The 26,432-nt window shown below is 66.3% G+C and overlaps 16 non-coding genes across 16 annotated transcripts; all 16 read right to left on the bottom strand.

The window, feature by feature from the left end:
- Positions 1–934: 934 nt before the first annotated feature.
- Positions 935–1,015, bottom strand: LOC122895018. The gene has a single exon (XR_006382006.1). It is a non-coding gene; the product is annotated as a small nucleolar RNA SNORD115 (small nucleolar RNA).
- A 1,578-nt stretch (positions 1,016–2,593) lies between these two features.
- On the bottom strand, positions 2,594–2,674 carry LOC122895017. The gene has a single exon (XR_006382005.1). It is a non-coding gene; the product is annotated as a small nucleolar RNA SNORD115 (small nucleolar RNA).
- Positions 2,675–4,259: 1,585 nt separating this feature from the next.
- On the bottom strand, positions 4,260–4,340 carry LOC122895016. Its single transcript, XR_006382004.1, has one exon. It is a non-coding gene; the product is annotated as a small nucleolar RNA SNORD115 (small nucleolar RNA).
- A 1,580-nt stretch (positions 4,341–5,920) lies between these two features.
- LOC122895015 lies at positions 5,921–6,001 on the bottom strand. Its single transcript, XR_006382003.1, has one exon. It is a non-coding gene; the product is annotated as a small nucleolar RNA SNORD115 (small nucleolar RNA).
- A 1,586-nt stretch (positions 6,002–7,587) lies between these two features.
- LOC122895014 lies at positions 7,588–7,668 on the bottom strand. Its single transcript, XR_006382002.1, has one exon. It is a non-coding gene; the product is annotated as a small nucleolar RNA SNORD115 (small nucleolar RNA).
- A 1,578-nt stretch (positions 7,669–9,246) lies between these two features.
- Positions 9,247–9,327, bottom strand: LOC122895013. Its single transcript, XR_006382001.1, has one exon. It is a non-coding gene; the product is annotated as a small nucleolar RNA SNORD115 (small nucleolar RNA).
- Positions 9,328–10,913: 1,586 nt separating this feature from the next.
- LOC122895012 lies at positions 10,914–10,994 on the bottom strand. Its single transcript, XR_006382000.1, has one exon. It is a non-coding gene; the product is annotated as a small nucleolar RNA SNORD115 (small nucleolar RNA).
- Positions 10,995–12,571: 1,577 nt separating this feature from the next.
- LOC122895011 lies at positions 12,572–12,652 on the bottom strand. Its single transcript, XR_006381999.1, has one exon. It is a non-coding gene; the product is annotated as a small nucleolar RNA SNORD115 (small nucleolar RNA).
- A 1,585-nt stretch (positions 12,653–14,237) lies between these two features.
- On the bottom strand, positions 14,238–14,318 carry LOC122895010. Its single transcript, XR_006381998.1, has one exon. It is a non-coding gene; the product is annotated as a small nucleolar RNA SNORD115 (small nucleolar RNA).
- A 1,580-nt stretch (positions 14,319–15,898) lies between these two features.
- Positions 15,899–15,979, bottom strand: LOC122895009. The gene has a single exon (XR_006381997.1). It is a non-coding gene; the product is annotated as a small nucleolar RNA SNORD115 (small nucleolar RNA).
- A 1,584-nt stretch (positions 15,980–17,563) lies between these two features.
- Positions 17,564–17,644, bottom strand: LOC122895008. The gene has a single exon (XR_006381996.1). It is a non-coding gene; the product is annotated as a small nucleolar RNA SNORD115 (small nucleolar RNA).
- Positions 17,645–19,224: 1,580 nt separating this feature from the next.
- LOC122895116 lies at positions 19,225–19,305 on the bottom strand. Its single transcript, XR_006382099.1, has one exon. It is a non-coding gene; the product is annotated as a small nucleolar RNA SNORD115 (small nucleolar RNA).
- A 1,586-nt stretch (positions 19,306–20,891) lies between these two features.
- On the bottom strand, positions 20,892–20,972 carry LOC122895007. The gene has a single exon (XR_006381995.1). It is a non-coding gene; the product is annotated as a small nucleolar RNA SNORD115 (small nucleolar RNA).
- A 1,580-nt stretch (positions 20,973–22,552) lies between these two features.
- LOC122895006 lies at positions 22,553–22,633 on the bottom strand. The gene has a single exon (XR_006381994.1). It is a non-coding gene; the product is annotated as a small nucleolar RNA SNORD115 (small nucleolar RNA).
- Positions 22,634–24,219: 1,586 nt separating this feature from the next.
- Positions 24,220–24,300, bottom strand: LOC122895005. Its single transcript, XR_006381993.1, has one exon. It is a non-coding gene; the product is annotated as a small nucleolar RNA SNORD115 (small nucleolar RNA).
- Positions 24,301–25,878: 1,578 nt separating this feature from the next.
- LOC122895112 lies at positions 25,879–25,959 on the bottom strand. Its single transcript, XR_006382095.1, has one exon. It is a non-coding gene; the product is annotated as a small nucleolar RNA SNORD115 (small nucleolar RNA).
- Positions 25,960–26,432: the final 473 nt, after the last annotated feature.

Below are 26,432 nucleotides of genomic sequence, written 5' to 3'. Positions count from 1 at the left end.
CTGGCCGCCCCGGGCGAGGGTCCGGACTCTCGCCGTGCAGCGCCGCTTCGTCAGGACCCATCCCAGGTGCTTGAGAGTCTCAGGGGAGAGGCTCCGACGCAATGGCTGATAGGGCCTGGAACTCGCAGATCCTACCCCTAGGCCCAGTGGTACCTGGCTGTTTGGCGAGCACAAGGAATCCTCCTGCGCTCTTCGGAAGCAGCCTGGCGGGGTCTCAAGCGCCTTGGGCGTGTGCGCTGGGGCACCGGAGCTCAGGCCTCGTCAGCCCGCCGAAACATGCCAAGTCCCGGGCCTCGAGCAGCACCCAGTGGCTGAAGGACACAGAAGCTTCTGAGACCACGGGTCTCACGTGCCCTACGTTCCTGGGCCCACGGGACACGCCCGGATGGGTCAGGAGGCCTCAGGGGCACCTGGGCATATGCCGGCCACTCCGCAATTTCCAGGACTTGCCAGCCACACGGCCCCACGTTCGCGTTCCCTGCACCAGGGATGGCTCAAGGGCACCCGCTCACGGGGAGGTCAACGACGTCTGCACAACGAGGACCGCCACCCCAAGCCCAGGGCCTGCTGCAGAGTCACTGCTGGGCTACCCGCTTCCCAAGGCGTCTCGGGCCTCCCTCCAAGCCCAGAGGCTTCCGCTCACCTATGTTGCTTGTCGACGCACCGAGAACCTTGCCAGCCAGGCCCGCCGAAGGACACGAGGGGACGAGGAGGGCCAAGCCATGGCTCCCGGGGAGCTGTCCTGGGAAGAGGATTGGGACGTTGGGCAAGCATGAGTGCCGGAACAGCCCCGTGGGCACCCGCAGGTGCGCCTACGTTCCGGGCCCAACGCAGAGACGCTCGAGAGTTCCTTCTCCTCTAGCGCCCAGCTGCAGCGAGCCCTCAATGCCCCGAGGGTCTGCGGGATGCTGATCCCCGCACGGTCCTCTGCACTGGGCCTCAGCGTAATCCTATTGAGCATGATTTTTAGGTCATCATCGCTCTTCGAGACCATATGAGTTCTCATCATTGACCCAAGCGAGCCGGGGGCGACGCGTGAGTCCCGGCACACTCACAACGCGCTTACCTAGGGAGCGATCGGGGCAGGCCCATGCCCCGGCGATCTGAGACACGGGCCCTTTGGGCGGGGCTAGGAGAAGCAAGACTTGGTCGTCAAGGCGAGATCCTCCCTTGGGAAGGGGTTTCTAAGGACAGAGGGGAGGCGATATATCAGAGGGACCTGCTCCGTGGCACGTGCCCCATGCGGCCACGATGGGTGACGCCCGAAGCCCTGGCCGCTGCTGGCCAGGCGTGTGGATGAAGGACCCAAGGCTCGGCGCCGCAAGCAAGGAACAGGGCCCTGGGAGGCCGCTGTCTATCCCTGGGCCTCCAGAAAGAGTGGATATCAGGGCCCCTGTGGGAGCCACCCCTTGCTGAGAAAGGCCCCAGGACGTGGCCGGGAACGCTGGGTTATCGATGCCTAACACCTCGATGCCTACCGGGGCCCCAAGCCAACGGGGGCGGCCCCAGAACGTACGGCCAGGAAGACGCCGACCCCAGATTGGCCAGGCTGTCGTCCATGCATCCGGGCGCTGGCACTCGAAGCCAACGTTCGCCCCCATGCCCAGATGGTAAAGGTCTGGAGTGGGAGTCGCGGGTCACGGTCTCCCAACAGCGCAAGGCAGGAGACCACTGCCCTGCCCTGCAACGGGGTCCTGAGTCTCCCCGCGTGGCGGCCCCTCCTCTTGGGCCTGGGAGGACAGGCTCTCGCCCAGTGCCCGCTGGGGCCTGGGGCTCGCCCATTCTTGCCCAAGGTCAGCCAAACCATGCTCAATCGTCAGCCCAAGGAAACAGGGAGGGCTGTAGTTCAGCAGCCTCCCAGGCTCCCAACGTCCTTGGGATTCTGGTTCATAGGGCAGGAGCTCTGCCCTCTCCAGCCCCAGGCAACATGCGCTGGGGTTGCCTCGAGCAACCACCACTGGCTCAGGGGGACAGAAGCCCCTGACGCCAAGGGTCCTCCGACCCGTCTCCTCGCGGGCCCACAGGACACAAAGGGAGGTCCAAGGAGGCCTCAGGGGCACGCCGATCGATGGCGGCATCCCCCCGGGATCCAGTCTTGCCAGTCACGCGGCCCAACGTTCACATTCCCTGACCTGGGATGGCTCAAGGGAGCCTGTTCACGGGCAAGCCAACGCGGTGTGGACAACGGGGGCCCCCACCCCTAGCACAGCGGTGGAGCCAGTGCCCATGCCGTGACTGGGGCCTCGCGGACTGTGCCCATGGCGCCTGCCATCTCCCGCCAGGCCCAGAGTCTCCCACTCACCTGTCTTGGGCAACGCTGCGCCTACCACCTGGCGCCCAAGGCACGCTGCAAGACACAAGGAGACAAGGGTTCGTGAGGCATGGCTCCCGAGGAGCTGTCCTCGGAGGGGGATTCGGTCTCTAGTCCGGTGGCCTGCCTCAACACCTCGAGGGGCCCCCGACGTGCACGGGCGGTCCAGGGCAGGAGCAGGGATCCCCGAGGGATCTTTGGCCTCAAGCTCCCAACTGCAGTGCCCCTCCAGGGTCACGAGGCTCCGGGGGATGCTGAGATCCCGCCACAGACGCCTGCATTGGGCCTCAGCGTAATCCTATTGAGCATGATTTTTAGGTCATCATCGCTCTTCGAGACCATATGAGTTCTCATCATTGACCCAAGCAAGTTGGTGGCGATGCGTGCGGTCCCGTCGCACCCAGACCCCGCTTACCGGGGCCGCGTGCCGGACTGCGCCATGCGCCGGGGTCCTGAGACATTGGACCTGTGGGCAGGGCTGGGCCAGGCAAGACGAGCTGGTGCGGGCGATCTCCTCGATGGTGGATGGGCTTCTGAGGAGACACGGAGAGACCAGCTGTCCAAACGCCCCGGTCTGGGGCCCCGGCCAGACGGCCGAGGGCTACCTTTCCCAAAGACCTGGCCGGTGGGGGCCGGGCATATGGCCGACCCACGCACGGCTGATGTGCGCACAGACGGAGCAGGGCCCAGGGTGCCAGCTGCCCTTACCTGGGCATCCCCAAACAAGGGAGATCGAGGCCCCTGGGCGAGCCCAGCCGTCGGCAAAACGGCACGTGAGCATGGCACGGAGCACAGGGTTTCGACGGGTCCCCGCCTTCTCCCGAGGACGTGAGCTGAGGGTGGCGGTCAGGGACTGTGGGCCGGGACGCCGCCCACCCACAACTGGTCCCACCTGGGTGCCAAGGATCGAGCCCCTACCCTGGAAGCCCAAGGTAGCTCGGGCCCAGGGCTGCCCCAGGGCCGAGCACTGAATGCCAGGTCACTGTCCACCACGACGGCCAGGCACACCGCCCACTGGCCGCCCCGGGCGAGGGTCCGGACTCTCGCCGTGCAGCGCCGCTTCGTCAGGACCCATCCCAGGTGCTTGAGAGTCTCAGGGGAGAGGCTCCGACGCAATGGCTGATAGGGCCTGGAACTCGCAGATCCTACCCCTAGGCCCAGTGGTACCTGGCTGTCTGGCGAGCACAAGGAATCCTCCTGCGCTCTTCGGAAGCAGCCTGGCGGGGTCTCCAGCGCCTTGGGCGTCTGCGCTGGGGCACCGGAGCTCAGGCCTCGTCAGCCCGCCGAAACATGCCAAGTCCCGGGCCTCGAGCAGCACCCAGTGGCTGAAGGACACAGAAGCTTCTGAGACCACGGGTCTCACGTGCCCTACGTTCCTGGGCCCACGGGACACGCCCGGATGGGTCAGGAGGCCTCAGGGGCACCTGGGCCTATGGCGGCCACTCCGCGCTTTCCAGGACTTGCCAGCCACCCGGCCCCACGTTCGCGTTCCCTGCACCTGGGATGGCTCAAGGGCACCCGCTCACGGGGAGGTCAACGACATATGCACAACGAGGACCGCCACCCCAAGCCCAGGGCCTGCTGCAGAGTCACTGCTGGGCTACCCGCTTCCCAAGGCGTCTCGGGCCTCCCTCCAAGCCCAGAGGCTTCCGCTCACCTATGTTGCTTGTCGACGCACCGAGAACCTTGCCAGCCAGGCCCGCCGAAGGACACGAGGGGACCAGGAGGGCCAAGCCATGGCTCCCGGGGAGCTGTCCTGGGAAGAGGATTGGGACGGTGGGCAAGCATGAGTGCCGGAACAGCCCCGTGGGCACCCGCAGGTGCGCCTACGTTCCGGGCCCAACGCAGAGACGCTCGAGAGTTCCTTCTCCTCTAGCGCCCAGCTGCAGCGAGCCCTCAATGCCCCGAGGGTCTGCGGGATGCTGATCCCCGCACGGTCCTCTGCACTGGGCCTCAGCGTAATCCTATTGAGCATGATTTTTAGGTCATCATCGCTCTTCGAGACCATATGAGTTCTCATCATTGACCCAAGCGAGCCGGGGGCGACGCGTGAGGTCCCTGCCCACCCACAACGCGCTTACCGAGGGAGCGATCGGGGCAGGCCCATGCCCCGGCGATCTGAGACACGGGCCCTTTGGGCGGGGCTGGGAGAAGCATGACTTGGTCGTCAAGGCGAGATCCTCCCTTGGGAAGGGGTTTCTAAGGACAGAGGGAGAGGCCGTCTATCAGAAGGGCCTGCTCCGTGGCACGTGGCCCATGCGGCCACGATGGGTGACGCCCGAAGCCCTGGCCGCTGCTGGCCAGGCGTGTGGATGAAGGACCCAAGGCTCGGCGCCGCAAGCAAGGAACAGGGCCCTGGGAGGCCGCTGTCCATCCCTGGGCCTCCAGAAAGAGTGGATATCAGGGCCCCTGTGGGAGCCACCCCTTGCTGAGAAAGGCCCCAGGACGTGGCCGGGAACGCTGGGTTATTGATGCCTAACACCTCGATGCCTACCGGGGCCCCAAGACAACGGGGGCGGCCCCAGAACGTACGGCCAGGAAGACGCCGACCCCAGATTGGCCCGGCTGTCGACCATGCCTCCGGGCACTGGCACTCGCAGCCAACGTTCGCCCCCATGCCCAGATGGTAAAGGTCTGGAGTGGGAGTCGTGGGTGACGGTCTCCCAACAGCGCAAGGCAGGAGACCACTGCCCTGCCCTGCAACGGGGTCCTGAGTCTCCCCGCGTGGCGGCCCCTCCTCTTGGGCCTGGGAGGACAGGCTCTCGCCCAGTGCCCGCTGGGGCCTGGGGCTCGCCCATTCTTGCCCAAGGCCAGCCAAACCATGCTCAATCGTCAGCCCAAGGAAACAGGGAGGGCTGTACTTCAGCAGCCTCCCAGGCTCCCCACGTCCTTGGGAGTCTGGTTCATAGGGCAGGAGCTCTGCCCTCTCCAGCCCCAAGCAACATGCGCTGGGGTTGCCTCGAGCAATCACCACTGGCTCAGGGGGACAGAAGCCCCTGACGCCAAGGGTCCTCCGACCCGTCTCCTCGCGGGCCCACAGGACACAAAGGGAGGTCCAAGGAGGCCTCAGGGGCACGCCGATCGATGGCGGCATCCCCCCGGGATCCAGTCGTGCCAGTCACGCGGCCCAACTTTCACATTCCCTGACCTGGGATGGCTCAAGGGAGCCTGTTCACGGGCAAGCGAACGCGGTGTGGACAACGGGGGCCCCCACCCCTAGCACAGCGGTGGAGCCAGTGCCCCTGCCGTGACTGGGGCCTCGCGGACTGTGCCCATGGCGCCTGCCATCTCCCGCCAGGCCCAGAGTCTCCCACTCACCTGTCTTGGGCAACGCTGCGCCTACCACCTGGCGCCCAAGGCACGCTGCAAGACACAAGGAGACAAGGGTTCGTGAGGCATGGCTCCCGAGGAGCTGTCCTCGGAGGGGGATTCGGTCTCTAGGCCGGTGGCCTGCCTCAACACCTCGAGGGGCCCCCGACGTGCACGGGCGGTCCAGGGCAGGAGCAGGGATCCCCGAGGGATCCTTGGCCTCAAGCTCCCAACTGCAGCGCCCCTCCAGGGTCCCGAGGCTCCGCGGGATGCTGAGATCCCGCCACAGACGCCTGCATTGGGCCTCAGCGTAATCCTATTGAGCATGATTTTTAGGTCATCATCGCTCTTCGAGACCATATGAGTTCTCATCATTGACCCAAGCAAGTTGGTGGCGATGCGTGCGGTCCCGTCGCACCCAGACCCCGCTTACCGGGGCCGCGTGCCGGACTGCGCCATGCGCCAGGGTCCTGAGACATTGGACCTGTGGGCAGGGCTGGGCCAGGCAAGACGAGCTGGTGCGGGCGATCTCCTCGATGGTGGATGGGCTTCTGAGGAGAGACGGAGAGACCAGCTGTCCAAACGCCCCGGTCTGGGGCCCCGGCCAAACGGCCGAGGGTTACCTTTCCCAAAGACCTGGCCGGTGGCGGCCGGGCATATGGCCGACCCACGCACGGCTGATGTGCGCACAGACGGAGCAGGTCCCAGGGTGCCAGCTGCCCTTACCTGGGCATCCCAAAACAAGGGAGATCGAGGCCCCTGGGCGAGCCCAGCCGTCGGCAGAACGGCACGTGAGCATGGCACGGAGCACAGGGTTTCGACGGGTCCCCGCTGTCTCCCGTGGACGTGAGCTGAGGGGGGCGGTCAGGGACTGTGGGCCGGGACGCCGCCCACCCACACCTGGTCCTACCTGGGAGCCAAGGATCGGAGCCCCTACCCTGGAAGCCCAAGGTGGCTCAGGCCCAGGGCTGCCCCAGGGCCGAGCACTGAATGCCAGGTCACTGTCCACCACGACGGCCAGGCACACCGCCCACTGGCCGCCCCGGGCGAGGGTCCGGACTCTCGCCGTGCAGCGCCGCTTCGTCAGGACCCATCCCAGGTGCTTGAGAGTCTCAGCGGAGAGGCTCCGACGCAATGGCTGATAGGGCCTGGAACTCGCAGATCCTACCCCTAGGCCCAGTGGTACCTGGCTGTCTGGCGAACACAAGGAATCCTCCTGCGCTCTTCGGAAGCAGCCTGGCGGGGTCTCCAGCGCCTTGGGCGTGTGCGCTGGGGCACCGGAGCTCAGGCCTCGTCAGCCCGCCGAAACATGCCAAGTCCCGGGCCTCGAGCAGCACCCAGTGGCTGAAGGACACAGAAGCTTCTGAGACCACGGGTCTCACGTGCCCTACGTTCCTGGGCCCACGGGACACGCCCGGATGGGTCAGGAGGCCTCAGGGGCACCTGGGCCTATGGCGGCCACTCCGCAATTTCCAGGACTTGCCAGCCACACGGCCCCACGTTCGCGTTCCCTGCACCAGGGATGGCTCAAGGGCACCCGCTCACGGGGAGGTCAACGACGTCTGGACAACGAGGACAGCCACCCCAAGCCCAGGGCCTGCTGCAGAGTCACTGCTGGGCTACCCGCTTCCCAAGGCGTCTCGGGCCTCCCTCCAAGCCCAGAGGCTTCCGCTCACCTATGTTGCTTGTCGACGCACCGAGAACCTTGCCAGCCAGGCCCGCCGAAGGACACGAGGGGACGAGGAGGGCCAAGCCATGGCTCCTGGGGAGCTGTCCTGGGAAGAGGATTGGGACGGTGGGCAAGCATGAGTGCCGGAACAGCCCCGTGGGCACCCGCAGGTGCGCCTACGTTCCGGGCCCAACGCAGAGACGCTCGAGAGTTCCTTCTCCTCTAGCGCCCAGCTGCAGCGAGCCCTCAATGCCCCGAGGGTCTGCGGGATGCTGATCCCCGCACGGTCCTCTGCACTGGGCCTCAGCGTAATCCTATTGAGCATGATTTTTAGGTCATCATCGCTCTTCGAGACCATATGAGTTCTCATCATTGACCCAAGCGAGCCGGGGGCGACGCGTGAGTCCCGGCACACTCACAACGCGCTTACCTAGGGAGCGATCGGGGCAGGCCCATGCCCCGGCGATCTGAGACACGGGCCCTTTGGGCGGGGCTAGGAGAAGCAAGACTTGGTCGTCAAGGCGAGATCCTCCCTTGGGAAGGGGTTTCTAAGGACAGAGGGGAGGCGATATATCAGAGGGACCTGCTCCGTGGCACGTGCCCCATGCGGCCACGATGGGTCACGCCCGAAGCCCTGGCAGCTGCTGGCCAGGCGTGTGGATGAAGGACCCAAGGCTCGGCGCCGCAAGCAAGGAACAGGGCCCTGGGAGGCCGCTGTGCATCCCTGGGCCTCCAGAAAGAGTGGATATCAGGGCCCCTGTGGGAGCCACCCCTTGCTGAGAAAGGCCCCAGGACGTGGCCGGGAAAGCTGGGTTATCGATGCCTAACACCTCGATGCCTACCGGGGCCCCAAGACAACGGGGGCGGCCCCAGAACGTACGGCCAGGAAGACGCCGACCCCAGATTGGCCAGGCTGTCGTCCATGCATCCGGGCGCTGGCACTCGAAGCCAACGTTCGCCCCCATGCCCAGATGGTAAAGGTCTGGAGTGGGAGTCGCGGGTGACGGTCTCCCAACAGCGCAAGGCAGGAGACCACTGCCCTGCCCTGCAACGGGGTCCTGAGTCTCCCCGCGTGGCGGCCCCTCCTCTTGGGCCTGGGAGGACAGGCTCTCGCCCAGTGCCCGCTGGGGCCTGGGGCTCGCCCATTCTTGCCCAAGGCCAGCCAAACCATGCTCAATCGTCAGCCCAAGGAAACAGGGAGGGCTGTACTTCAGCAGCCTCCCAGGCTCCCCACGTCCTTGGGAGTCTGGTTCATAGGGCAGGAGCTCTGCCCTCTCCAGCCCCAAGCAACATGCGCTGGGGTTGCCTCGAGCAATCACCACTGGCTCAGGGGGACAGAAGCCCCTGACGCCAAGGGTCCTCCGACCCGTCTCCTCGCGGGCCCACAGGACACAAAGGGAGGTCCAAGGAGGCCTCAGGGGCACGCCGATCGATGGCGGCATCCCCCCGGGATCCAGTCGTGCCAGTCACGCGGCCCAACTTTCACATTCCCTGACCTGGGATGGCTCAAGGGAGCCTGTTCACGGGCAAGCGAACGCGGTGTGGACAACGGGGGCCCCCACCCCTAGCACAGCGGTGGAGCCAGTGCCCCTGCCGTGACTGGGGCCTCGCGGACTGTGCCCATGGCGCCTGCCATCACCCGCCAGGCCCAGAGTCTCCCACTCACCTGTCTTGGGCAACGCTGCGCCTACCACCTGGCGCCCAAGGCACGCTGCAAGACACAAGGAGACAACGGTTCGTGAGGCATGGCTCCCGAGGAGCTGTCCTCGGAGGGGGATTCGGTCTCTAGGCCGGTGGCCTGCCTCAACACCTCGAGGGGCCCCCGACGTGCACGGGCGGTCCAGGGCAGGAGCAGGGATCCCCGAGGGATCCTTGGCCTCAAGCTCCCAACTGCAGCGCCCCTCCAGGGTCCCGAGGCTCCGGGGGATGCTGAGATCCCGCCACAGACGCCTGCATTGGGCCTCAGCGTAATCCTATTGAGCATGATTTTTAGGTCATCATCGCTCTTCGAGACCATATGAGTTCTCATCATTGACCCAAGCAAGTTGGTGGCGATGCGTGCGGTCCCGTCGAACCCAGACCCCGCTTACCGGGGCCGCGTGCCGGACTGCGCCATGCGCCGGGGTCCTGAGACATTGGACCTGTGGGCAGGGCTGGGCCAGGCAAGACGAGCTGGTGCGGGCGATCTCCTCGATGGTGGATGGGCTTCTGAGGAGAGACGGAGAGACCAGCTGTCCAAACGCCCCGGTCTGGGGCCCCGGCCAGACGGCCGATAGCTACCTTTCCCAAAGACCTGGCCGGTGGCGGCCGGGCATATGGCCGACCCACGCACGGCTGATGTGCGCACAGACGGAGCAGGGCCCAGGGTGCCAGCTGCCCTTACCTGGGCATCCCCAAACAAGGGAGATCGAGGCCCCTGGGCGAGCCCAGCCGTCGGCAGAACGGCACGTGAGCATGGCACGGAGCACAGGGTTTCGACGGGTCCCCGCTGTCTACCGTGGACGTGAGCTGAGGGGGGCGGTCAGGGACTGTGGGCCGGGACGCCGCCCACCCACACCTGGTCCCACCTGGGAGCCAAGGATCGGAGCCCCTACCCTGGAAGCCCAAGGTGGCTCGGGCCCAGGGCTGCCCCAGGGCCGAGCACTGAATGCCAGGTCACTGTCCACCACGACGGCCAGGCACACCGCCCACTGGCCGCCCCGGGCGAGGGTCCGGACTCTCGCCGTGCAGCGCCGCTTCGTCAGGACCCATCCCAGGTGCTTGAGAGTCTCAGGGGAGAGGCTCCGACGCAATGGCTGATAGGGCCTGGAACTCGCAGATCCTACCCCTAGGCCCAGTGGTACCTGGCTGTCTGGCGAGCACAAGGAATCCTCCTGCGCTCTTCGGAAGCAGCCTGGCGGGGTCTCCAGCGCCTTGGGCGTGTGCGCTGGGGCACCGGAGCTCAGGCCTCGTCAGCCCGCCGAAACATGCCAAGTCCCGGGCCTCGAGCAGCACCCAGTGGCTGAAGGACACAGAAGCTTCTGAGACCACGGGTCTCACGTGCCCTACGTTCCTGGGCCCACGGGACACGCCCGGATGGGTCAGGAGGCCTCAGGGGCACCTGGGCATATGGCGGCCACTCCGCAATTTCCAGGACTTGCCAGCCACACGGCCCCACGTTCGCGTTCCCTGCACCAGGGATGGCTCAAGGGCACCCGCTCACGGGGAGGTCAACGACGTCTGGACAACGAGGACAGCCACCCCAAGCCCAGGGCCTGCTGCAGAGTCACTGCTGGGCTACCCGCTTCCCAAGGCGTCTCGGGCCTCCCTCCAAGCCCAGAGGCTTCCGCTCACCTATGTTGCTTGTCGACGCACCGAGAACCTTGCCAGCCAGGCCCGCCGAAGGACACGAGGGGACGAGGAGGGCCAAGCCATGGCTCCCGGGGAGCTGTCCTGGGAAGAGGATTGGGACGGTGGGCAAGCATGAGTGCCGGAACAGCCCCGTGGGCACCCGCAGGTGCGCCTACGTTCCGGGCCCAACGCAGAGACGCTCGAGAGTTCCTTCTCCTCTAGCGCCCAGCTGCAGCGAGCCCTCAATGCCCCGAGGGTCTGCGGGATGCTGATCCCCGCACGGTCCTCTGCACTGGGCCTCAGCGTAATCCTATTGAGCATGATTTTTAGGTCATCATCGCTCTTCGAGACCATATGAGTTCTCATCATTGACCCAAACAAGCCGGGGGCGACGCGTGAGTCCCGGCACACTCACAACGCGCTTACCTAGGGAGCGATCGGGGCAGGCCCATGCCCCGGCGATCTGAGACACGGGCCCTTTGGGCGGGGCTAGGAGAAGCAAGACTTGGTCGTCGAGGCGAGATGCTCCCTTGGGAAGGGGTTTCTAGGACAGAGGGGAGGCGATATATCAGAGGGACCTGCTCCGTGGCACGTGCCCCATGCGGCCACGATGGGTGACGCCCGAAGCCCTGGCCGCTGCTGGCCAGGCGTGTGGATGAAGGACCCAAGGCTCGGCGCCGCAAGCAAGGAACAGGGCCCTGGGAGGCCGCTGTCCATCCCTGGGCCTCCAGAAAGAGTGGATATCAGGGCCCCTGTGGGAGCCACCCCTTGCTGAGAAAGGCCCCAGGACGTGGCCGGGAAAGCTGGGTTATCGATGCCTAACACCTCGATGCCTACCGGGGCCCCAAGCCAACGGGGGCGGCCCCAGAACGTACGGCCAGGAAGACGCCGACCCCAGATTGGCCAGGCTGTCGTCCATGCATCCGGGCGCTGGCACTCGAAGCCAACGTTCGCCCCCATGCCCAGATGGTAAAGGTCTGGAGTGGTAGTCGCGGGTCACGGTCTCCCAACAGCGCAAGGCAGGAGACCACTGCCCTGCCCTGCAACGGGGTCCTGAGTCTCCCCGCGTGGCGGCCCCTCCTCTTGGGCCTGGGAGGACAGGCTCTCGCCCAGTGCCCGCTGGGGCCTGGGGCTCGCCCATTCTTGCCCAAGGCCAGCCAAACCATGCTCAATCGTCAGCCCAAGGAAACAGGGAGGGCTGTAGTTCAGCAGCCTCCCAGGCTCCCAACGTCCTTGGGATTCTGGTTCAGAGGGCAGGAGCTCTGCCCTCTCCAGCCCCAGGCAACATGCGCTGGGGTTGCCTCGAGCAACCACCACTGGCTCAGGGGGACAGAAGCCCCTGACGCCAAGGGTCCTCCGACCCGTCTCCTCGCGGGCCCACAGGACACAAAGGGAGGTCCAAGGAGGCCTCAGGGGCACGCCGATCGATGGCGGCATCCCCCCGGGATCCAGTCTTGCCAGTCACGCGGCCCAACGTTCACATTCCCTGACCTGGGATGGCTCAAGGGAGCCTGTTCACGGGCAAGCCAACGCGGTGTGGACAACGGGGGCCCGCACCCCTAGCACAGCGGTGGAGCCAGTGCCCATGCCGTGACTGGGGCCTCGCGGACTGTGCCCATGGCGCCTGCCATCTCCCGCCAGGCCCAGAGTCTCCCACTCACCTGTCTTGGGCAACGCTGCGCCTACCACCTGGCGCCCAAGGCACGCTGCAAGACACAAGGAGACAAGGGTTCGTGAGGCATGGCTCCCGAGGAGCTGTCCTCGGAGGGGGATTCGGTCTCTAGTCCGGTGGCCTGCCTCAACACCTCGAGGGGCCCCCGACGTGCACGGGCGGTCCAGGGCAGGAGCAGGGATCCCCGAGGGATCTTTGGCCTCAAGCTCCCAACTGCAGCGCCCCTCCAGGGTCACGAGGCTCCGGGGGATGCTGAGATCCCGCCACAGACGCCTGCATTGGGCCTCAGCGTAATCCTATTGAGCATGATTTTTAGGTCATCATCGCTCTTCGAGACCATATGAGTTCTCATCATTGACCCAAGCAAGTTGGTGGCGATGCGTGCGGTCCCGTCGCACCCAGACCCCGCTTACCGGGGCCGCGTGCCGGACTGCGCCATGCGCCGGGGTCCTGAGACATTGGACCTGTGGGCAGGGCTGGGCCAGGCAAGACGAGCTGGTGCGGGCGATCTCCTCGATGGTGGATGGGCTTCTGAGGAGACACGGAGAGACCAGCTGTCCAAACGCCCCGGTCTGGGGCCCCGGCCAGACGGCCGAGGGCTACCTTTCCCAAAGACCTGGCCGGTGGGGGCCGGGCATATGGCCGACCCACGCACGGCTGATGTGCGCACAGACGGAGCAGGGCCCAGGGTGCCAGCTGCCCTTACCTGGGCATCCCCAAACAAGGGAGATCGAGGCCCCTGGGCGAGCCCAGCCGTCGGCACAACGGCACGTGAGCATGGCACGGAGCACAGGGTTTCGACGGGTCCCCGCCTTCTCCCGAGGACGTGAGCTGAGGGGGGCGGTCAGGGACTGTGGGCCGGGACGCCGCCCACCCACACCTGGTCCCACCTGGGTGCCAAGGATCGAGCCCCTACCCTGGAAGCCCAAGGTAGCTCGGGCCCAGGGCTGCCCCAGGGCCGAGCACTGAATGCCAGGTCACTGTCCACCACGACGGCCAGGCACACCGCCCACTGGCCGCCCCGGGCGAGGGTCCGGACTCTCGCCGTGCAGCGCCGCTTCGTCAGGACCCATCCCAGGTGCTTGAGAGTCTCAGGGGAGAGGCTCCGACGCAATGGCTGATAGGGCCTGGAACTCGCAGATCCTACCCCTAGGCCCAGTGGTACCTGGCTGTCTGGCGAGCACAAGGAATCCTCCTGCGCTCTTCGGAAGCAGCCTGGCGGGGTCTCCAGCGCCTTGGGCGTCTGCGCTGGGGCACCGGAGCTCAGGCCTCGTCAGCCCGCCGAAACATGCCAAGTCCCGGGCCTCGAGCAGCACCCAGTGGCTGAAGGACACAGAAGCTTCTGAGACCACGGGTCTCACGTGCCCTACGTTCCTGGGCCCACGGGACACGCCCGGATGGGTCAGGAGGCCTCAGGGGCACCTGGGCATATGCCGGCCACTCCGCAATTTCCAGGACTTGCCAGCCACACGGACCCACGTTCGCGTTCCCTGCACCAGGGATGGCTCAAGGGCACCCGCTCACGGGGAGGTCAACGACGTCTGGACAACGAGGACAGCCACCCCAAGCCCAGGGCCTGCTGCAGAGTCACTGCTGGGCTACCCGCTTCCCAAGGCGTCTCGGGCCTCCCTCCAAGCCCAGAGGCTTCCGCTCACCTATGTTGCTTGTCGACGCACCGAGAACCTTGCCAGCCAGGCCCGCCGAAGGACACGAGGGGACGAGGAGGGCCAAGCCATGGCTCCCGGGGAGCTGTCCTGGGAAGAGGATTGGGACGTTGGGCAAGCATGAGTGCCGGAACAGCCCCGTGGGCACCCGCAGGTGCGCCTACGTTCCGGGCCCAACGCAGAGACGCTCGAGAGTTCCTTCTCCTCTAGCGCCCAGCTGCAGCGAGCCCTCAATGCCCCGAGGGTCTGCGGGATGCTGATCCCCGCACGGTCCTCTGCACTGGGCCTCAGCGTAATCCTATTGAGCATGATTTTTAGGTCATCATCGCTCTTCGAGACCATATGAGTTCTCATCATTGACCCAAGCGAGCCGGGGGCGACGCGTGAGGTCCCTGCCCACCCACAACACGCTTACCGAGGGAGCGATCGGGGCAGACCCATGCCCCGGCGATCTGAGACACGGGCCCTTTGGGCGGGGCTGGGAGAAGCAAGACTTGGTCGTCAAGGCGAGATCCTCCCTTGGGAAGGGGTTTCTAAGGACAGAGGGAGAGGCCATCTATCAGAAGGGCCTGCTCCGTGGCACGTGGCCCATGCGGCCACGATGGGTGACGCCCGAAGCCCTGGCCGCTGCTGGCCAGGCGTGTGGATGAAGGAACCAAGGCTCGGCGCCGCAAGCAAGGAACAGGGCCCTGGGAGGCCGCTGTCTATCCCTGGGCCTCCAGAAAGAGTGGATATCAGGGCCCCTGTGGGAGACACCCCTTGCTGAGAAAGGCCCCAGGACGTGGCCGGGAACGCTTGGTTATCGATGCCTAACACCTCGATGCCTACCGGGGCCCCAAGACAACGGGGGCGGCCCCAGAACGTACGGCCAGGAAGACGCCGACCCCAGATTGGCCCGGCTGTCGACCATGCCTCCGGGCACTGGCACTCGCAGCCAACGTTCGCCCCCATGCCCAGATGGTAAAGGTCTGGAGTGGGAGTCGTGGGTGACGGTCTCCCAACAGCGCAAGGCAGGAGACCACTGCCCTGCCCTGCAACGGGGTCCTGAGTCTCCCCGCGTGGCGGCCCCTCCTCTTGGGCCTGGGAGGACAGGCTCTCGCCCAGTGCCCGATGGGGCCTGGGGCTCGCCCATTCTTGCCCAAGGCCAGCCAAACCATGCTCAATCGTCAGCCCAAGGAAACAGGGAGGGCTGTACTTCAGCAGCCTCCCAGGCTCCCCACGTCCTTGGGAGTCTGGTTCATAGGGTAGGAGCTCTGCCCTCTCCAGCCCCAAGCAACATGCGCTGGCGTTGCCTCGAGCAATCACCACTGGCTCAGGGGGACAGAAGCCCCTGACGCCAAGGGTCCTCCGACCCGTCTCCTCGCGGGCCCACAGGACACAAAGGGAGGTCCAAGGAGGCCTCAGGGGCACGCCGATCGATGGCGGCATCCCCCCGGGATCCAGTCGTGCCAGTCACGTGGCCCAACGTTCACATTCCCTGACCTGGGATGGCTCAAGGGAGCCTGTTCACGGGCAAGCGAACGCGGTGTGGACAACGGGGGCCCCCACCCCTAGCACAGCGGTGGAGCCAGTGCCCCTGCCGTGACTGGGGCCTCGCGGACTGTGCCCATGGCGCCTGCCATCTCCCGCCAGGCCCAGAGTCTCCCACTCACCTGTCTTGGGCAACGCTGCGCCTACCACCTGGCGCCCAAGGCACGCTGCAAGACACAAGGAGACAAGGGTTCGTGAGGCATGGCTCCCGAGGAGCTGTCCTCGGAGGGGGATTCGGTCTCTAGTCCGGTGGCCTGCCTCAACACCTCGAGGGGCCCCCGACGTGCACGGGCGGTCCAGGGCAGGAGCAGGGATCCCCGAGGGATCTTTGGCCTCAAGCTCCCAACTGCAGCGCCCCTCCAGGGTCACGAGGCTCCGGGGGATGCTGAGATCCCGCTACAGACGCCTGCATTGGGCCTCAGCGTAATCCTATTGAGCATGATTTTTAGGTCATCATCGCTCTTCGAGACCATATGAGTTCTCATCATTGACCCAAGCAAGTTGGTGGCGATGCGTGCGGTCCCGTCGCACCCAGACCCCGCTTACCGGGGCCGCGTGCCGGACTGCGCCATGCGCCGGGGTCCTGAGACATTGGACCTGTGGGCAGGGCTGGGCCAGGCAAGACGAGCTGGTGCGGGCGATCTCCTTGATGGTGGATGGGCTTCTGAGGAGACACGGAGAGACCAGCTGTCCAAACGCCCCGGTCTGGGGCCCCGGCCAGACGGCCGAGGGCTACCTTTCCCAAAGACCTGGCCGGTGGGAGCCGGGCATATGGCCGACCCACGCACGGCTGATGTGCGCACAGACGGAGCAGGGCCCAGGGTGCCAGCTGCCCTTACCTGGGCATCCCCAAACAAGGGAGATCGAGGCCCCTGGGCGAGCCCAGCCGTCGGCACAACGGCACGTGAGCATGGCACGGAGCACAGGGTTTCGACGGGTCCCCGCCTTCTCCCGAGGACGTGAGCTGAGGGGGGTGGTCAGGGACTGTGGGCCGGGACGCCGCCCACCCACAACTGGTCCCACCTGGGTGCCAAGGATCGAGCCCCTACCCTGGAAGCCCAAGGTGGCTCGGGCCCAGGGCTGCCCCAGGGCCGAGCACTGAATGCCAGGTCACTGTCCACCACGACGGCCAGGCATACCGCCCACTGGCCGCCCCGGGCGAGGGTCCGGACTCTCGCCGTGCAGCGCCGCTTCGTCAGGACCCATCCCAGGTGCTTGAGAGTCTCAGGGGAGAGGCTCCGACGCAATGGCTGATAGGGCCTGGAACTCGCAGATCCTACCCCTAGGCCCAGTGGTACCTGGCTGTCTGGCGAGCAAAAGGAATCCTCCTGCGCTCTTCGGAAGCAGCCTGGCGGGGTCTCCAGCGCCTTGGGCGTCTGCGCTGGGGCACCGGAGCTCAGGCCTCGTCAGCCCGCCGAAACATGCCAAGTCCCGGGCCTCGAGCAGCACCCAGTGGCTGAAGGACACAGAAGCTTCTGAGACCACGGGTCTCACGTGCCCTACGTTCCTGGGCCCACGGGACACGCCCGGATGGGTCAGGAGGCCTCAGGGGCACCTGGGCCTATGGCGGCCACTCTGCGCTTTCCAGGACTTGCCAGCCACCCGGCCCCACGTTCGCGTTCCCTGCACCTGGGATGGCTCAAGGGCACCAGCTCACGGGGAGGTCAACGACGTCTGCACAACGAGGACCGCCACCCCAAGCCCAGGGCCTGCTGCAGAGTCACTGCTGGGCTACCCGCTTCCCAAGGCGTCTCGGGCCTCCCTCCAAGCCCAGAGGCTTCCGCTCACCTATGTTGCTTGTCGACGCACCGAGAACCTTGCCAGCCAGGCCCGCCGAAGGACACGAGGGGACGAGGAGGGCCAAGCCATGGCTCCCGGGGAGCTGTCCTGGGAAGAGGATTGGGACGGTGGGCAAGCATGAGTGCCGGAACAGCCCCGTGGGCACCCGCAGGTGTGCCTCGTTCCGGGCCCAACGCAGAGACGCTCGAGAGTTCCTTCTCCTCTAGCGCCCAGCTGCAGCGAGCCCTCAATGCCCCGAGGGTCTGCGGGATGCTGATCCCCGCACGGTCCTCTGCACTGGGCCTCAGCGTAATCCTATTGAGCATGATTTTTAGGTCATCATCGCTCTTCGAGACCATATGAGTTCTCATCATTGACCCAAGCGAGCCGGGGGCGACGCGTGAGGTCCCTGCCCACCCACAACGCGCTTACCGAGGGAGCGATCGGGGCAGACCCATGCCCCGGCGATCTGAGACACGGGCCCTTTGGGCGGGGCTGGGAGAAGCAAGACTTGGTCGTCAAGGCGAGATCCTCCCTTGGGAAGGGGTTTCTAAGGACAGAGGGAGAGGCCATCTATCAGAAGGGCCTGCTCCGTGGCACGTGGCCCATGCGGCCACGATGGGTGACGCCCGAAGCCCTGGCCGCTGCTGGCCAGGCGTGTGGATGAAGGACCCAAGGCTCGGCGCCGCAAGCACGGAACAGGGCCCTGGGAGGCCGCTGTCCATCCCTGGGCCTCCAGAAAGAGTGGATATCAGGGCCCCTGTGGGAGCCACCCCTTGCTGAGAAAGGCCCCAGGACGTGGTCGGGAACGCTGGGTTATCGATGCCTAACACCTCGATGCCTACCGGGGCCCCAAGACAACGGGGGCGGCCCCAGAACGTACGGACAGGAAGACGCCGACCCCAGATTGGCCCGGCTGTCGACCATGCCTCCGGGCACTGGCACTCGCAGCCAACGTTCGCCCCCATGCCCAGATGGTAAAGGTCTGGAGTGGGAGTCGTGGGTGACGGTCTCCCAACAGCGCAAGGCAGGAGACCACTGCCCTGCCCTGCAACGGGGTCCTGAGTCTCCCCGCGTGGCGGCCCCTCCTCTTGGGCCTGGGAGGACAGGCTCTCGCCCAGTGCCCGCTGGGGCCTGGGGCTCGCCCATTCTTGCCAAAGGCCAGCCAAACCATGCTCAATCGTCAGCCCAAGGAAACAGGGAGGGCTGTAGTTCAGCAGCCTCCCAGGCTCCCCACGTCCTTGGGAGTCTGGTTCATAGGGTAGGAGCTCTGCCCTCTCCAGCCCCAAGCAACATGCGCTGGGGTTGCCTCGAGCAATCACCACTGGCTCAGGGGGACAGAAGCCCCTGACGCCAAGGGTCCTCCGACCCGTCTCCTCGCGGGCCCACAGGACACAAAGGGAGGTCCAAGGAGGCCTCAGGGGCACGCCGATCGATGGCGGCATCCCCCCGGGATCCAGTCGTGCCAGTCACGCGGCCCAACGTTCACATTCCCTGACCTGGGATGGCTCAAGGGAGCCTGTTCACGGGCAAGCCAACACGGTGTGGACAACGGGGGCCCCTACCCCTAGCACAGCGGTGGAGCCAGTGCCCCTGCCGTGACTGGGGCCTCGCGGACTGTGCCCATGGCGCCTGCCATCTCCCGCCAGGCCCAGAGTCTCCCACTCACCTGTCTTGGGCAACGCTGCGCCTACCACCTGGCGCCCAAGGCACGCTGCAAGACACAAGGAGACAAGGGTTCGTGAGGCATGGCTCCCGAGGAGCTGTCCTCGGAGGGGGATTCGGTCTCTAGGCCGGTGGCCTGCCTCAACACCTCGAGGGGCCCCCGACGTGCACAGGCGGTCCAGGGCAGGAGCAGGGATCCCCGAGGGATCCTTGGCCTCAAGCTCCCAACTGCAGCGCCCCTCCAGGGTCCCGAGGCTCCGCGGGATGCTGAGATCCCGCCACAGACGCCTGCATTGGACCTCAGCGTAATCCTATTGAGCATGATTTTTAGGTCATCATCGCTCTTCGAGACCATATGAGTTCTCATCATTGACCCAAGCAAGTTGGTGGCGATGCGTGCGGTCCCGTCGCACCCAGACCCCGCTTACCGGGGCCGCGTGCCGGACTGCGCCATGCGCCGGGGTCCTGAGACATTGGACCTGTGGGCAGGGCTGGGCCAGGCAAGACGAGCTGGTGCGGGCGATCTCCTCGATGGTGGATGGGCTTCTGAGGAGAGACGGAGAGACCAGCTGTCCAAACGCCCCGGTCTGGGGCCCCGGCCAGACGGCCGAGGGCTACCTTTCCCAAAGACCTGGCCGGTGGCGGCCGGGCATATGGCCGACCCACGCACGGCTGATGTGCGCACAGACGGAGCAGGGCCCAGGGTGCCAGCTGCCCTTACCTGGGCATCCCCAAACAAGGGAGATCGAGGCCCCTGGGCGAGCCCAGCCGTCGGCAGAACGGCACGTGAGCATGGCACGGAGCACAGGGTTTCGACGGGTCCCCGCTGTCTCCCGTGGACGTGAGCTGAGGGGGACGGTCAGGGACAGTGGGCCGGGACGCCGCCCACCCACACCTGGTCCTACCTGGGAGCCAAGGATCGGAGCCCCTACCCTGGAAGCCCAAGGTGGCTCGGGCCCAGGGCTGCCCCAGGGCCGAGCACTGAATGCCAGGTCACTGTCCACCACGACGGCCAGGCACACCGCCCACTGGCCGCCCCGGGCGAGGGTCCGGACTCTCGCCGTGCAGCGCCGCTTCGTCAGGACCCATCCCAGGTGCTTGAGAGTCTCAGGGGAGAGGCTCCGACGCAATGGCTGATAGGGCCTGGAACTCGCAGATCCTACCCCTAGGCCCAGTGGTACCTGGCTGTCTGGCGAGCACAAGGAATCCTCCTGCGCTCTTCGGAAGCAGCCTGGCGGGGTCTCCAGCGCCTTGGGCGTCTGCGCTGGGGCACCGGAGCTCAGGCCTCGTCAGCCCGCCGAAACATGCCAAGTCCCGTGCCTCGAGCAGCACCCAGTGGCTGAAGGACACAGAAGCTTCTGAGACCACGGGTCTCACGTGCCCTACGTTCCTGGGCCCACGGGACACGCCCGGATGGGTCAGGAGGCCTCAGGGGCACCTGGGCCTATGGCGGCCACTCCGCGCTTTCCAGGACTTGCCAGCCACCCGGCCCCACGTTCGCGTTCCCTGCACCTGGGATGGCTCAAGGGCACCCGCTCACGGGGAGGTCAACGACGTCTGGACAACGAGGACAGCCACCCCAAGCCCAGGGCCTGCTGCAGAGTCACTGCTGGGCTACCCGCTTCCCAAGGCGTCTCGGGCCTCCCTCCAAGCCCAGAGGCTTCCGCTCACCTATGTTGCTTGTCGACGCACCGAGAACCTTGCCAGCCAGGCCCGCCGAAGGACACGAGGGGACGAGGAGGGCCAAGCCATGGCTCCCGGGGAGCTGTCCTGGGAAGAGGATTGGGACGGTGGGCAAGCATGAGTGCCGGAACAGCCCCGTGGGCACCCGCAGGTGCGCCTACGTTCCGGGCCCAACGCAGAGACGCTCGAGAGTTCCTTCTCCTCTAGCGCCCAGCTGCAGCGAGCCCTCAATGCCCCGAGGGTCTGCGGGATGCTGATCCCCGCACGGTCCTCTGCACTGGGCCTCAGCGTAATCCTATTGAGCATGATTTTTAGGTCATCATCGCTCTTCGAGACCATATGAGTTCTCATCATTGACCCAAGCGAGCCGGGGGCGACGCGTGAGGTCCCTGCCCACCCACAACGCGCTTACCGAGGGAGCGATCGGGGCAGGCCCATGCCCCGGCGATCTGAGACACGGGCCCTTTGGGCGGGGCTGGGAGAAGCAAGACTTGGTGGTCAAGGCGAGATCCTCCCTTGGGAAGGGGCTTCTAAGGACAGAGGGAGAGGCCGTCTATCAGAGGGGCCTGCTCCGTGGCACGTGCCCCATGCGGCCACGATGGGTCACGCCCGAAGCCCTGGCCGCTGCTGGCCAGGCGTGTGGATGAAGGACCCAAGGCTCGGCGCCGCAAGCAAGGAACAGGGCCCTGGGAGGCCGCTGTCCATCCCTGGGCCTCCAGAAAGAGTGGATATCAGGGCCCCTATGGGAGCCACCCCTCGCTGAGAAAGGCCCCAGGACGTGGCCGGGATCGCTGGGTTATCGATGCCTAACACCTCGATGCCTACCGGGGCCCCAAGACAACGGGGGCGGCCCCAGAACGTACGGCCAGGAAGACGCCGAACCCAGATTGGCCCGGCTGTCGTCCATGCATCCCGGCGCTGGCACTCGCAGCCAACGTTCGCCCCCATGCCCAGATGGTAAACGTCTGGAGTGGGAGTCGCGGGTCACCGTCTCCCAAAGGCCCAAGGCAGGAGACCTCTGCCCTGCCCTGCAACGGGGTCCTGAGTCTCCCCGCGTGGCGGCCCCTCCTCTTGGGCCTGGGAGGACAGGCTCTCGCCCAGTGCCCGCTGGGGCCTGGGGCTCGCCCATTCTTGCCCAAGGCCAGCCAAACCATGCTCAATCGTCAGCCCAAGGAAACAGGGAGGGCTGTAGTTCAGCAGCCTCCCGGGCTCCCCACGTCCTTGGGAGTCTGGTTCATAGGGTAGGAGCTCTGCCCTCTCCAGCCCCAAGCAACATGCGCTGGGGTTGCCTCGAGCAATCACCACTGGCTCAGGGGGACAGAAGCCCCTGACGCCAAGGGTCCTCCGACCCGTCTCCTCGCGGGCCCACAGGACACAAAGGGAGGTCCAAGGAGGCCTCAGGGGCACGCCGATCGATGGCGGCATCCCCCCGGGATCCAGTCGTGCCAGTCACGCGGCCCAACGTTCACATTCCCTGACCTGGGATGGCTTAAGGGAGCCAGTTCACGGGCAAGCCAACGCGGTGTGGACAACGGGGGCCCCTACCCCTAGCACAGCGGTGGAGCCAGTGCCCCTGCCGTGACTGGGGCCTCGCGGACTGTGCCCATGGCGCCTGCCATCTCCCGCCAGGCCCAGAGTCTCCCACTCACCTGTCTTGGGCAACGCTGCGCCTACCACCTGGCGCCCAAGGCACGCTGCAAGACACAAGGAGACAAGGGTTCGTGAGGCATGGCTCCCGAGGAGCTGTCCTCGGAGGGGGATTCGGTCTCTAGGCCGGTGGCCTGCCTCAACACCTCGAGGGGCCCCCGACGTGCACGGGCGGTCCAGGGCAGGAGCAGGGATCCCCGAGGGATCCTTGGCCTCAAGCTCCCAACTGCAGCGCCCCTCCAGGGTCCCGAGGCTCCGCGGGATGCTGAGATCCCGCCACAGACGCCTGCATTGGGCCTCAGCGTAATCCTATTGAGCATGATTTTTAGGTCATCATCGCTCTTCGAGACCATATGAGTTCTCATCATTGACCCAAGCAAGTTGGTGGCGATGCGTGCGGTCCCGTCGCACCCAGACCCCGCTTACCGGGGCCGCGTGCCGGACTGCGCCATGCGCCGGGGTCCTGAGACATTGGACCTGTGGGCAGGGCTGGGCCAGGCAAGACGAGCTGGTGCGGGCGATCTCCTCGATGGTGGATGGGCTTCTGAGGAGAGACGGAGAGACCAGCTGTCCAAACGCCCCGGTCTGGGGCCCCGGCCAGACGGCCGAGGGCTACCTTTCCCAAAGACCTGGCCGGTGGCGGCCGGGCATATGGCCGACCCACGCACGGCTGATGTGCGCACAGACGGAGCAGGGCCCAGGGTGCCAGCTGCCCTTACCTGGGCATCCCCAAACAAGGGAGATCGAGGCCCCTGGGCGAGCCCAGCCGTCGGCAGAACGGCACGTGAGCATGGCACGGAGCACAGGTTTTCGACGGGTCCCCGCTGTCTCCCGTGGACGTGAGCTGAGGGGGGCGGTCAGGGACTGTGGGCCGGGACGCCGCCCACCCACACCTGGTCCCACCTGGGAGCCAAGAATCGGAGCCCCTACCCTGGAAGCCCAAGGTGGCTCGGGCCCAGGGCTGCCCCAGGGCCGAGCACTGAATGCCAGGTCACTGTCCACCACGACGGCCAGGCACACCGCCCACTGGCCACCCCGGGCGAGGGTCCGGACTCTCGCGGTGCAGCGCCGCTTCGTCAGGACCCATCCCAGGTGCTTGAGAGTCTCAGGGGAGAGGCTCCGACGCAATGGCTGATAGGGCCTGGAACTCGCAGATCCTACCCCTAGGCCCAGTGGTACCTGGCTGTCTGGCGAGCACAAGGAATCCTCCTGCGCTCTTCGGAAGCAGCCTGGCGGGGTCTCTAGCGCCTTGGGCGTGTACGCTGGGGCACCGGAGCTCAGGCCTCGTCAGCACGCCGAAACATGCCAAGTCCCCGGCCTCGAGCAGCACCCAGTGGCTGAAGGACACAGAAGCTTCTGAGACCACGGGTCTCACGTGCCCTACGTTCCTGGGCCCACGGGACACGCCCGGATGGGTCAGGAGGCCTCAGGGGCACCTGGGCCTATGGCGGCCACTCCGCGCTTTCCAGGACTTGCCAGCCACACGGCCCCACGTTCGCGTTCCCTGCACCTGGGATGGCTCAAGGGCACCCGCTCACGGGGAGGTCAACGACGTCTGCACAACGAGGACCGCCACCCCAAGCCCAGGGCCTGCTGCAGAGTCACTGCTGGGCTACCCGCTTCCCAAGGCGTCTCCGGCCTCCCTCCAAGCCCAGAGGATTCCGCTCACCTATGTTGCTTGTCGACGCACCGAGAACCTTGCCAGCCAGGCCCGCCGAAGGACACGAGGGGACGAGGAGGGCCAAGCCATGGCTCCCGGGGAGCTGTCCTGGGAAGAGGATTGGGACGGTGGGCAAACATGAGTGCCGGAACAGCCCCGTGGGCACCCGCAGGTGCGCCTACGTTCCGGGCCCAACGCAGAGACGCTCGAGAGTTCCTTCTCCTCTAGCGCCCAGCTGCAGCGAGCCCTCAATGCCCCGAGGGTCTGCGGGATGCTGATCCCCGCACGGTCCTCTGCACTGGGCCTCAGCGTAATCCTATTGAGCATGATTTTTAGGTCATCATCGCTCTTCGAGACCATATGAGTTCTCATCATTGACCCAAGCGAGCCGGGGGCGACGCGTGAGGTCCCTGCCCACCCACAACACGCTTACCGAGGGAGCGATCGGGGCAGGCCCATGCCCCGGCGATCTGAGACACGGGCCCTTTGGGCGGGGCTGGGAGAAGCAAGACTTGGTCGTCAAGGCGAGATCCTCCCTTGGGAAGGGGCTTCTAAGGACAGAGGGAGAGGCCGTCTATCAGAGGGGCCTGCTCCGTGGCACGTGCCCCATGCGGCCACGATGGGTCACGCCCGAAGCCCTGGCCGCTGCTGGCCAGGCGTGTGGATGAAGGACCCAAGGCTCGGCGCCGCAAGCAAGGAACAGGGCCCTGGGAGGCCGCTGTCCATCCCTGGGCCTCCAGAAAGAGTGGATATCAGGGCCCCTGTGGGAGCCACCCCTTGCTGAGAAAGGCCCCAGGACGTGGCCGGGAACGCTGGGTTATCGATGCCAACACCTCGATGCCTACCGGGGCCCCAAGCCAACGGGGGCGGCCCCAGAACGTACGGCCAGGAAGACGCCGACCCCAGATTGGCCCGGCTGTCGACCAGGCCTCCGGGCACTGGCACTCGCAGCCAACGTTCGCCCCCATGCCCAGATGGTAAAGGTCTGGAGTGGGAGTCGTGGGTGAAGGTCTCCCAACAGCGCAAGGCAGGAGACCACTGCCTTGCCCTGCAACGGGGTCCTGAGTCTCCCCGCGTGGCGGCCCCTCCTCTTGGGCCTGGGAGGACAGGCTCTCGCCCAGTGCCCGCTGGGGCCTGGGGCTCGCCCATTCTTGCCCAAGGCCAGCCAAACCATGCTCAATCGTCAGCCCAAGGAAACAGGGAGGGCTGTAGTTCAGCAGCCTCCCAGGCTCCCCACGTCCTTGGGAGTCTGGTTCATAGGGTAGGAGCTCTGCCCTCTCCAGCCCCAAGCAACATGCGCTGGGGTTGCCTCGAGCAATCACCACTGGCTCAGGGGGACAGAAGCCCCTGACGCCAAGGGTCCTCCGACCCGTCTCCTCGCGGGCCCACAGGACACAAAGGGAGGTCCAAGGAGGCCTCAGGGGCACGCCGATCGATGGCGGCATCCCCCCGGGATCCAGTCGTGCCAGTCACGCGGCCCAACGTTCATATTCCCTGACCTGGGATGGCTCAAGGGAGCCTGTTCACGGGCAAGCCAACGCGGTGTGGACAAGGGGGCCCCCTCCCCTAGCACAGCGGTGGAGCCAGTGCCCCTGCCGTGACTGGGGCCTCGCGGACTGTGCCCATGGCGCCTGCCATCTCCCGCCAGGCCCAGAGTCTCCCACTCACCTGTCTTGGGCAACGCTGCGCCTACCACCTGGCGCCCAAGGCACGCTGCAAGACACAAGGAGACAAGGGTTCGTGAGGCATGGCTCCCGAGGAGCTGTCCTCGGAGGGGGATTCGGTCTCTAGGCCGGTGGCCTGCCTCAACACCTCGAGGGGCCCCCGACGTGCACGGGCGGTCCAGGGCAGGAGCAGGGATCCCCGAGGGATCCTTGGCCTCAAGCTCCCAACTGCAGCGCCCCTCCAGGGTCCCGAGGCTCCGGGGGATGCTGAGATCCCGCCACAGACGCCTGCATTGGGCCGCAGCGTAATCCTATTGAGCATGATTTTTAGGTCATCATCGCTCTTCGAGACCATATGAGTTCTCATCATTGACCCAAGCAAGTTGGTGGCGATGCGTGCGGTCCCGTCGCACCCAGACCCCGCTTACCGGGGCCGCGTGCCGGACTGCGCCATGCGCCGGGGTCCTGAGACATTGGACCTGTGGGCAGGGCTGGGCCAGGCAAGACGAGCTGGTGCGGGCGATCTCCTCGATGGTGGATGGGCTTCTGAGGAGAGACGGAGAGACCAGCTGTCCAAACGCCCCGGTCTGGGGCCCCGGCCAGACGGCCGAGGGCTACCTTTCCCAAAGACCTGGCCGGTGGCGGCCGGGCATATGGCCGACCCACGCACGGCTGATGTGCGCACAGACGGAGCAGGGCCCAGGGTGCCAGCTGCCCTTACCTGGGCATCCCCAAACAAGGGAGATCGAGGCCCCTGGGCGAGCCCAGCCGTCGGCAGAACGGCACGTGAGCATGGCACGGAGCACAGGGTTTCGACGGGTCCCCGCTGTCTCCCGTGGACGTGAGCTG

The sequence above is a fragment of the Neovison vison genome, chromosome 13, assembly GCF_020171115.1.
Source record: "Neovison vison isolate M4711 chromosome 13, ASM_NN_V1, whole genome shotgun sequence".
Lineage (NCBI taxonomy): Eukaryota > Metazoa > Chordata > Mammalia > Carnivora > Mustelidae > Neogale > Neogale vison.
Note: the sequence above shows the minus strand (reverse complement) of the source record. Positions and strands in the feature narration are given on the sequence as shown.